Source organism: Coffea arabica, chromosome 3c, assembly GCF_036785885.1.
Source record: "Coffea arabica cultivar ET-39 chromosome 3c, Coffea Arabica ET-39 HiFi, whole genome shotgun sequence".
Lineage (NCBI taxonomy): Eukaryota > Viridiplantae > Streptophyta > Magnoliopsida > Gentianales > Rubiaceae > Coffea > Coffea arabica.
In genome coordinates this window covers 35,734,696-35,743,072 of record NC_092314.1, presented here as the reverse complement: position 1 = coordinate 35,743,072, position 8,377 = coordinate 35,734,696, and the positions used below count along the sequence as shown (strand labels likewise).

At 33.8% G+C, this 8,377-nt stretch overlaps 2 long non-coding RNA genes across 6 annotated transcripts; both read left to right on the top strand.

The window, feature by feature from the left end:
* The first annotated feature begins 321 nt into the window (after positions 1 to 321).
* Positions 322 to 2,374, top strand: LOC113723671 (uncharacterized). Of its 3 annotated transcripts, none has more exons than XR_011841709.1 (3): positions 322 to 787; positions 1,313 to 1,899; positions 2,001 to 2,374. It is a non-coding gene; the product is annotated as an uncharacterized lncRNA (long non-coding RNA). The 3 variants fall into 3 exon arrangements; XR_011841710.1 differs by having other exon boundaries at positions 351 to 787; positions 1,614 to 1,899; XR_003457103.2 differs by lacking the exon at positions 322 to 787 and having other exon boundaries at positions 813 to 1,899.
* A 3,477-nt stretch (positions 2,375 to 5,851) lies between these two features.
* On the top strand, positions 5,852 to 7,904 carry LOC140037701 (uncharacterized). 3 transcript variants are annotated; one of them, XR_011841707.1, is made up of 3 exons: positions 5,852 to 6,317; positions 6,843 to 7,429; positions 7,531 to 7,904. It is a non-coding gene; the product is annotated as an uncharacterized lncRNA (long non-coding RNA). The 3 variants fall into 3 exon arrangements; XR_011841708.1 differs by having other exon boundaries at positions 5,881 to 6,317; positions 7,144 to 7,429; XR_011841706.1 differs by lacking the exon at positions 5,852 to 6,317 and having other exon boundaries at positions 6,330 to 7,429.
* Positions 7,905 to 8,377: the final 473 nt, after the last annotated feature.

Here is an 8,377-nt window from a genome sequence, read left to right as displayed (position 1 = left end):
ACAACTTAATACACTAGTTTAGAAGCTATGATTTGCAAGAAATAGCCAAGATTTCTTATGTTTTCTTTCTCGGATGAAGCCAACAGGTTCAGCAGTGTAGCAGTTTAATACAGGGGCGGATTTACAGTGGGGGCACTGGGGGCACGGGCCCCCACTGCCCTCCTTAAATTCCTATAATACTCCTATAATTTTGATACAATTTTAATGGTGCCCCCAGAATTTTTTTAAAAAAATATGAAAGAATGGGTCACAAAATTTATATCATTCACTTTCCTCCTCTAAGGACCAGATATCAATTATATCAGTCATTACTTTTGGTCCCCACTCTCCAAGTTTCCTTTACTCCTGTGGTCCCCATTTCACTTCATAACCCACGACTCCTCTTCTTCCACACCCAACTAACTACTCTTTCTTTTTATTACTTCATCCAATCAACATTAATCATTTACTTCCTTTGTCCCCATTCCCCAATTTTCTTTTCCTCTTTTGCCTCTTGGTTGTCCCCACTGAAAATGGTCTCTCCCATCAAATAGTCCGATCCTGGTTTTCCTGTCATGAAAATGGTGTTGTTGACTACTTCAAACAGTGTTCCATTAAAGGAGTAGGCTTTTTGAAAACCAAGACCTGCTTTCTTCAGTTCAACCGCAAGAAACCAGTCCTTGAAGCTGACTTCTTTCCAATTAAATAACGTGATATGGGGCACAAAGGAAGTAAAGGGACCTGAGTCTGCCACAGTGCCACTGATTTGCAACTCTTTTCACCAATTTTGGGAGACCATTAAAATCAGGTTCTAAACAATTACTTCTTATTATTATTATTTTAAATTTGTTTGCAAATATATTTCTAGAGCATGAGATTATTACTGTTTTAGAGAAATTTGAAAATTGATTAGTTAATGTAATAACTAATAAATGGGTTATTTGATATTTGATAAATATTTTAACTTGTGAAATGGTGATTTTATAGATTTATAATTTATAATTTATTTTTTATTTTCCTTGATTAGTTTCTTATTTGGAGTTAATGTAATGATGAATAGAGGGCCATTTGACATATATTTTAACTTTTAAATTATTCTTATATGGATCCTTTTGTCTAATTAACTTGATTATGTTCATATATTCTGATTAATGATTTGATATAGTAATGAATGAATAAGTTGTGATTTGATATAGTAATGATATGTTGTGATTAATGATTTAATAAATAACTTTAACTTGTAAAATAGTTCTTGGATAGATTATTAGATTTTATTGTACATTTAATATTTTAATTGGATTAGTATCTTATATATTGATTTTAATTTCTTTAGCTATGGAGAGATATTTCAAGAGGAAATCAATGGAAAAAGAGCCATCTAATAAAGAAGAAGCCAAGGATAATGAAGGTGCAAAAAATGACAATAAAAGAAATTTTTAAATAAAATTATTATTACATTAATAATTTTGAGTTTGTCTTTTTACGTTTTTCATGGAATATACATATCAATTGTACTTGTTAGTGAATTTATTTATTTTTTGCTCAAAAAATTAAAAAAAGAGTAGATAAAAAATTTTAGTATTATTTGTGCCCCCACTAAGATTTTTTTCTGGCTCCGCCCCTGGGGACCAAAGAAAAGAAATGTCACAAAATAAGAAGTCTTGAAGAAACTTCTTCCTCCCGTAGTCCCTCTTCAACATGGAGATTGGATGAAGCTCATCACCTACTAGAGCTCCACCCTAACTCGATTGATATCTTCCACGACCATGAGCTTAAGCTTCATTAGACGGTAACGGTAAATGGCATTGACTTCAATCTGAAGGGGATGAATATTAGGAGGAGCCGAAATTAGTGAGGTGAAGCAGTGGAGGTTGCAGATGATAATGTAAAGTTTCATCAGTTGCATTGCTATTATTTGAGGTAATTCTATTGTACTTGTGTATGAAACATGTTAATTACAAATCCATTTTTGCTAATTTAGGGAGAATTTGTTAAACCTAAAACCCTAACACCAAAATTAGGATTTGCAATTGTGAAGGTATTTCAGAGCACAGATGAGAGCTGGGTTGCTGTCTTGTGATTGGGGAAGTAATAAAAATTTAGGAAAATGTAGGAGGATAGCTCAATTTGTTGGACACTGGACTCCTACATTGGCGCAATAGAGGCAACGCCGCTGGAGTGGGCAAGTGAATGAATGAAACTGCCTTGCTACTTTTTTTTTCCTTGAGAATATCACATAATTCACGCTGCCTTCTTGCTTTCTTGTTTGGAAGACGAAGAAAAAGAAATTTAAACAGTGACAGCTTTTGAGAATTTGAGTCATGGTTGTGTAAAAGCTTACATTGCTGGGCTATTGTCATTGTTCTTGAGTATATATAATCACTGTCCAAAACAATCTGACATGTCACAATGCTTAAGAATCTTTGCTTGTTGTCCTTAAAAAGCAACAATGTAGTTTTAGTTGGTAATGTTGGGCACCTGTTTTCTTCGTTTTTTGGAGAGATTTACAACTCGAATGAATTTGAGATTAACACTAGCTATTGCTAATCAATATTCAATACCAAATACTAGAATTTTGATGAAAGGTGGAATTCATGTCATTTTGGGCTATTCATTTTTTCATTATGTATATATCCAAACTTTGCAGCTCTTAGATTTAATTTGTGCATCTTTGTTAAAGCGATAAAGTCACACTTTAATTTGGGAGTATTTGTTAAAGTCAAGCCTTAGTTAGTAAAGGTTTCCATTTCGTCTTCAATTCATAGTTAGTAAAGTCAGGTTTACCTTGTTGTTTATTACGAGTTTGTTTCTTTGCTAAGCATAGTAGTGGTTTGTCATAACTCATAAGAATTAGCAAGGGTCAATAGTGTTAACAAACAACTTTGGTATGTGATTTTTAGGTCTACAATTATTCAGTAATATAACATATTTTTTTAATTTAAAGGCATGTTGATTAGCCTCCCCCTCCAAGGTTCCCTCAATGCTATAGCCACGTGCATCTACTGCCACTCCATTGATCTTGGAAAGTCCAGTATTTGTCTCTGCGAGTAATGAAGGAGGAAATGAAGCTATTACAATGTCAATAGGCAATTCTTCTCCTCTTGGGCTCTATTGCCTGGCATTCACGTACCAAACAACTGCAAGAATGACTATGGGTATCATCTTTAGAGCATCCATTCTCATGGGATTGCTTTGCTATGGTTTGCTTTCTAGTCCAGCAATTGCCATGTCCAATGTAACAAATGAGACATGGCTGATATACCAGGGTCGATGCACAACAATTCCAGAGTGTATTGCAATTTGTAAGTAAGAAAAATACGCTGATGGAGGCGTTTGCAAAAAGCCTTCTAGTGATTCACCCTACGTTAATTGCTATTGCATAGCCTATTGAATTATAAGAAGCCTTGGAATTGTGTGATCTTTGCGTGATGATTCTGAGTTATTATGGAATGAATAATTATTTTGATGAATAATAGCAATTTATTTTACTAAAAAAAAAAGGGAAATGAAGCTATTGCTCCTGGAAATGAAAGTGGTACTTTGAATACCAATAGAGGACAAGCGACAACCCGGGACAATAATGCTCAAAAGGAATGGTAAGTGAAGGAGATGGTCAATTTCATATGCCTAAAAGAAATAAAATGTTAGAGGCATGGGATGACTTCGACGAATTTCAAGGAGTGTGATGACTCACCTTCTTCTAGGGCGTATCCTAAAAGTTAGCGGATTGCCTGCCTAACTCTCTTCAGGATTCACTAATGTCACATTAACTTCAGAGATACCAGTTAGATAACTCTCACAAATATTTACATTAACTTCAAAGATAACATCTGATAAGACAAAACCCAACCGTTCAAGTCTTTCACAATACCTAGTTTAATACAAAAGCTTCAACCCTTAATAGGATATTAAAGGGGTGCACATACACAAAAGTCTTTACGCTAACTTGCTAAGATCCCCCGTTCAAACCCTGACCACCAATTCCTATAAGGAAAACAAACTAAACGGTTGAGTTAAAGTTTAGTGAGGTTTACCAAGGAAGTAACATTTAACAAACACTTGAAATAGTACAATTAAGCAAGTAATGCACATTTCACTATTCAAACACTTTCAAAGGATACAAACTACTCCTGAGAGTCATTTCAACATCATTGTACATTCCGCCAATTCATTCCCTTATATCCTCCAAAACTAATAAACGATCCCCTCAATTCAGTGATCAGTTCGATAATCCACCAACTTCTAGGTAATACTCGAGTATACCGAAACATTTATCCAGAGCTTCCGTTCTATCCGACAAAGCCTTTTGCTGGCTCGAATAGCCCGTTGAACAAAGGATTTTGGGCCCAGTTCACCTAATGCGGCTTACATTCATGCACATATATAATATCATTTGATCAATTATCAACCTTCAAGTTCAACTAAGCCGTGTGCGATATAGTACATCCCCGACTTAGAAGGCGATGGACAATTGATTTACACATTACAAGGATTCACTAGCAATATCCATAGTACATACATTTATCACATAATTTCATTTAAGAACATAAACAGTTAAGCATATAGTTCGGCAACACTCACTAAATATTCAAATAACTACTCTCAGGCTTCAGGGTGGCTTCCTGGCTCACAGCTACTTCCTGAAGCAAGTTAATAATTTTAAAGTAAATACATAATTTGTAGATGTTCACTTATTGTTCTTACCTTACCATTTGAACTATTAAAATCAAGTTTGACTTTAAAATACAAAATATAACATGTTTAATATTCATTTATCATTTTATTTTGAAACTTATTGACTTTATTGTTTTAATCAAGAAATATACATATTTTTCAAGTTAATAATTTATAAAATATTTATTTTAGGATTAAATCATTTTCCACTGAAGATTCTAAGATTAAGGCTTGCGAATATTCCATTGGTTCCTTTTAACTAGTTAAACTTTAGGTTATTTGGAAATCAAATTTAATTCCATTACACCAACCCCTCAAATTTTATAATCTTTAAAATATTCATGAAGACAAGATTAAGTAATTAAAAGGCAATTTATGTATATAATACGAGTTTTCCTCTCATTTACCTTAGTTTAACTCTACTCGTAGAACTAGATATAGTCATTAAATCTCAGAGCAACCGTAACTATCATTTATGTAAGCTTACAAAGTTGGAATTAGCAGAATTGCTGTTCAAAATTTGGTTTGCTCAATGCCAGCATCAAAGCAAGTTGCATTCGGGAAACAAGAGAAAGGCAACGAGAAGGGCAGCTTTGCCATCCTCTGAGGTTTTGATCACAAGTGAAGCTACACTCATCGAATTGAGGCAAATGTTATAGCGTTTCGAAGCTAAGACATAGACCTACATTTCCTATAAAGACATCAATATCTAGTTCTTGCATTTTCAAGGTCAAAAGTGGACGGTCAGAAGCACATTCTGCTTCATTCTCTCGGACATCAACCTGCAATCAGTCGGGTTCAAGAGCTCTGCTTTACTCACATTGGGTTCAGGTTATTTCGGTCTTACTTGCTGAGGTTAAGGGACTTATGATATTTTACAACTTAATACACTAGTTTAGAAGCTATGATTTGCAAGAAATAGCCAAGATTTCTTATGTTTTCTTTCTCGGATGAAGCCAACAGGTTCAGCAGTGTAGCAGTTTAATACAGGGGCGGATTTACAGTGGGGGCACTGGGGGCACGGGCCCCCACTGCCCTCCTTAAATTCCTATAATACTCCTATAATTTTGATACAATTTTAATGGTGCCCCCAGAATTTTTTTAAAAAAATATGAAAGAATGGGTCACAAAATTTATATCATTCACTTTCCTCCTCTAAGGACCAGATATCAATTATATCAGTCATTACTTTTGGTCCCCACTCTCCAAGTTTCCTTTACTCCTGTGGTCCCCATTTCACTTCATAACCCACGACTCCTCTTCTTCCACACCCAACTAACTACTCTTTCTTTTTATTACTTCATCCAATCAACATTAATCATTTACTTCCTTTGTCCCCATTCCCCAATTTTCTTTTCCTCTTTTGCCTCTTGGTTGTCCCCACTGAAAATGGTCTCTCCCATCAAATAGTCCGATCCTGGTTTTCCTGTCATGAAAATGGTGTTGTTGACTACTTCAAACAGTGTTCCATTAAAGGAGTAGGCTTTTTGAAAACCAAGACCTGCTTTCTTCAGTTCAACCGCAAGAAACCAGTCCTTGAAGCTGACTTCTTTCCAATTAAATAACGTGATATGGGGCACAAAGGAAGTAAAGGGACCTGAGTCTGCCACAGTGCCACTGATTTGCAACTCTTTTCACCAATTTTGGGAGACCATTAAAATCAGGTTCTAAACAATTACTTATTATTATTATTATTTTAAATTTGTTTGCAAATATATTTCTAGAGCATGAGATTATTACTGTTTTAGAGAAATTTGAAAATTGATTAGTTAATGTAATAACTAATAAATGGGTTATTTGATATTTGATAAATATTTTAACTTGTGAAATGGTGATTTTATAGATTTATAATTTATAATTTATTTTTTATTTTCCTTGATTAGTTTCTTATTTGGAGTTAATGTAATGATGAATAGAGGGCCATTTGACATATATTTTAACTTTTAAATTATTCTTATATGGATCCTTTTGTCTAATTAACTTGATTATGTTCATATATTCTGATTAATGATTTGATATAGTAATGAATGAATAAGTTGTGATTTGATATAGTAATGATATGTTGTGATTAATGATTTAATAAATAACTTTAACTTGTAAAATAGTTCTTGGATAGATTATTAGATTTTATTGTACATTTAATATTTTAATTGGATTAGTATCTTATATATTGATTTTAATTTCTTTAGCTATGGAGAGATATTTCAAGAGGAAATCAATGGAAAAAGAGCCATCTAATAAAGAAGAAGCCAAGGATAATGAAGGTGCAAAAAATGACAATAAAAGAAATTTTTAAATAAAATTATTATTACATTAATAATTTTGAGTTTGTCTTTTTACGTTTTTCATGGAATATACATATCAATTGTACTTGTTAGTGAATTTATTTATTTTTTGCTCAAAAAATTAAAAAAAGAGTAGATAAAAAATTTTAGTATTATTTGTGCCCCCACTAAGATTTTTTTCTGGCTCCGCCCCTGGGGACCAAAGAAAAGAAATGTCACAAAATAAGAAGTCTTGAAGAAACTTCTTCCTCCCGTAGTCCCTCTTCAACATGGAGATTGGATGAAGCTCATCACCTACTAGAGCTCCACCCTAACTCGATTGATATCTTCCACGACCATGAGCTTAAGCTTCATTAGACGGTAACGGTAAATGGCATTGACTTCAATCTGAAGGGGATGAATATTAGGAGGAGCCGAAATTAGTGAGGTGAAGCAGTGGAGGTTGCAGATGATAATGTAAAGTTTCATCAGTTGCATTGCTATTATTTGAGGTAATTCTATTGTACTTGTGTATGAAACATGTTAATTACAAATCCATTTTTGCTAATTTAGGGAGAATTTGTTAAACCTAAAACCCTAACACCAAAATTAGGATTTGCAATTGTGAAGGTATTTCAGAGCACAGATGAGAGCTGGGTTGCTGTCTTGTGATTGGGGAAGTAATAAAAATTTAGGAAAATGTAGGAGGATAGCTCAATTTGTTGGACACTGGACTCCTACATTGGCGCAATAGAGGCAACGCCGCTGGAGTGGGCAAGTGAATGAATGAAACTGCCTTGCTACTTTTTTTTTCCTTGAGAATATCACATAATTCACGCTGCCTTCTTGCTTTCTTGTTTGGAAGACGAAGAAAAAGAAATTTAAACAGTGACAGCTTTTGAGAATTTGAGTCATGGTTGTGTAAAAGCTTACATTGCTGGGCTATTGTCATTGTTCTTGAGTATATATAATCACTGTCCAAAACAATCTGACATGTCACAATGCTTAAGAATCTTTGCTTGTTGTCCTTAAAAAGCAACAATGTAGTTTTAGTTGGTAATGTTGGGCACCTGTTTTCTTCGTTTTTTGGAGAGATTTACAACTCGAATGAATTTGAGATTAACACTAGCTATTGCTAATCAATATTCAATACCAAATACTAGAATTTTGATGAAAGGTGGAATTCATGTCATTTTGGGCTATTCATTTTTTCATTATGTATATATCCAAACTTTGCAGCTCTTAGATTTAATTTGTGCATCTTTGTTAAAGCGATAAAGTCACACTTTAATTTGGGAGTATTTGTTAAAGTCAAGCCTTAGTTAGTAAAGGTTTCCATTTCGTCTTCAATTCATAGTTAGTAAAGTCAGGTTTACCTTGTTGTTTATTACGAGTTTGTTTCTTTGCTAAGCATAGTAGTGGTTTGTCATAACTCATAAGAATTAGCAAGGGTCAATAGT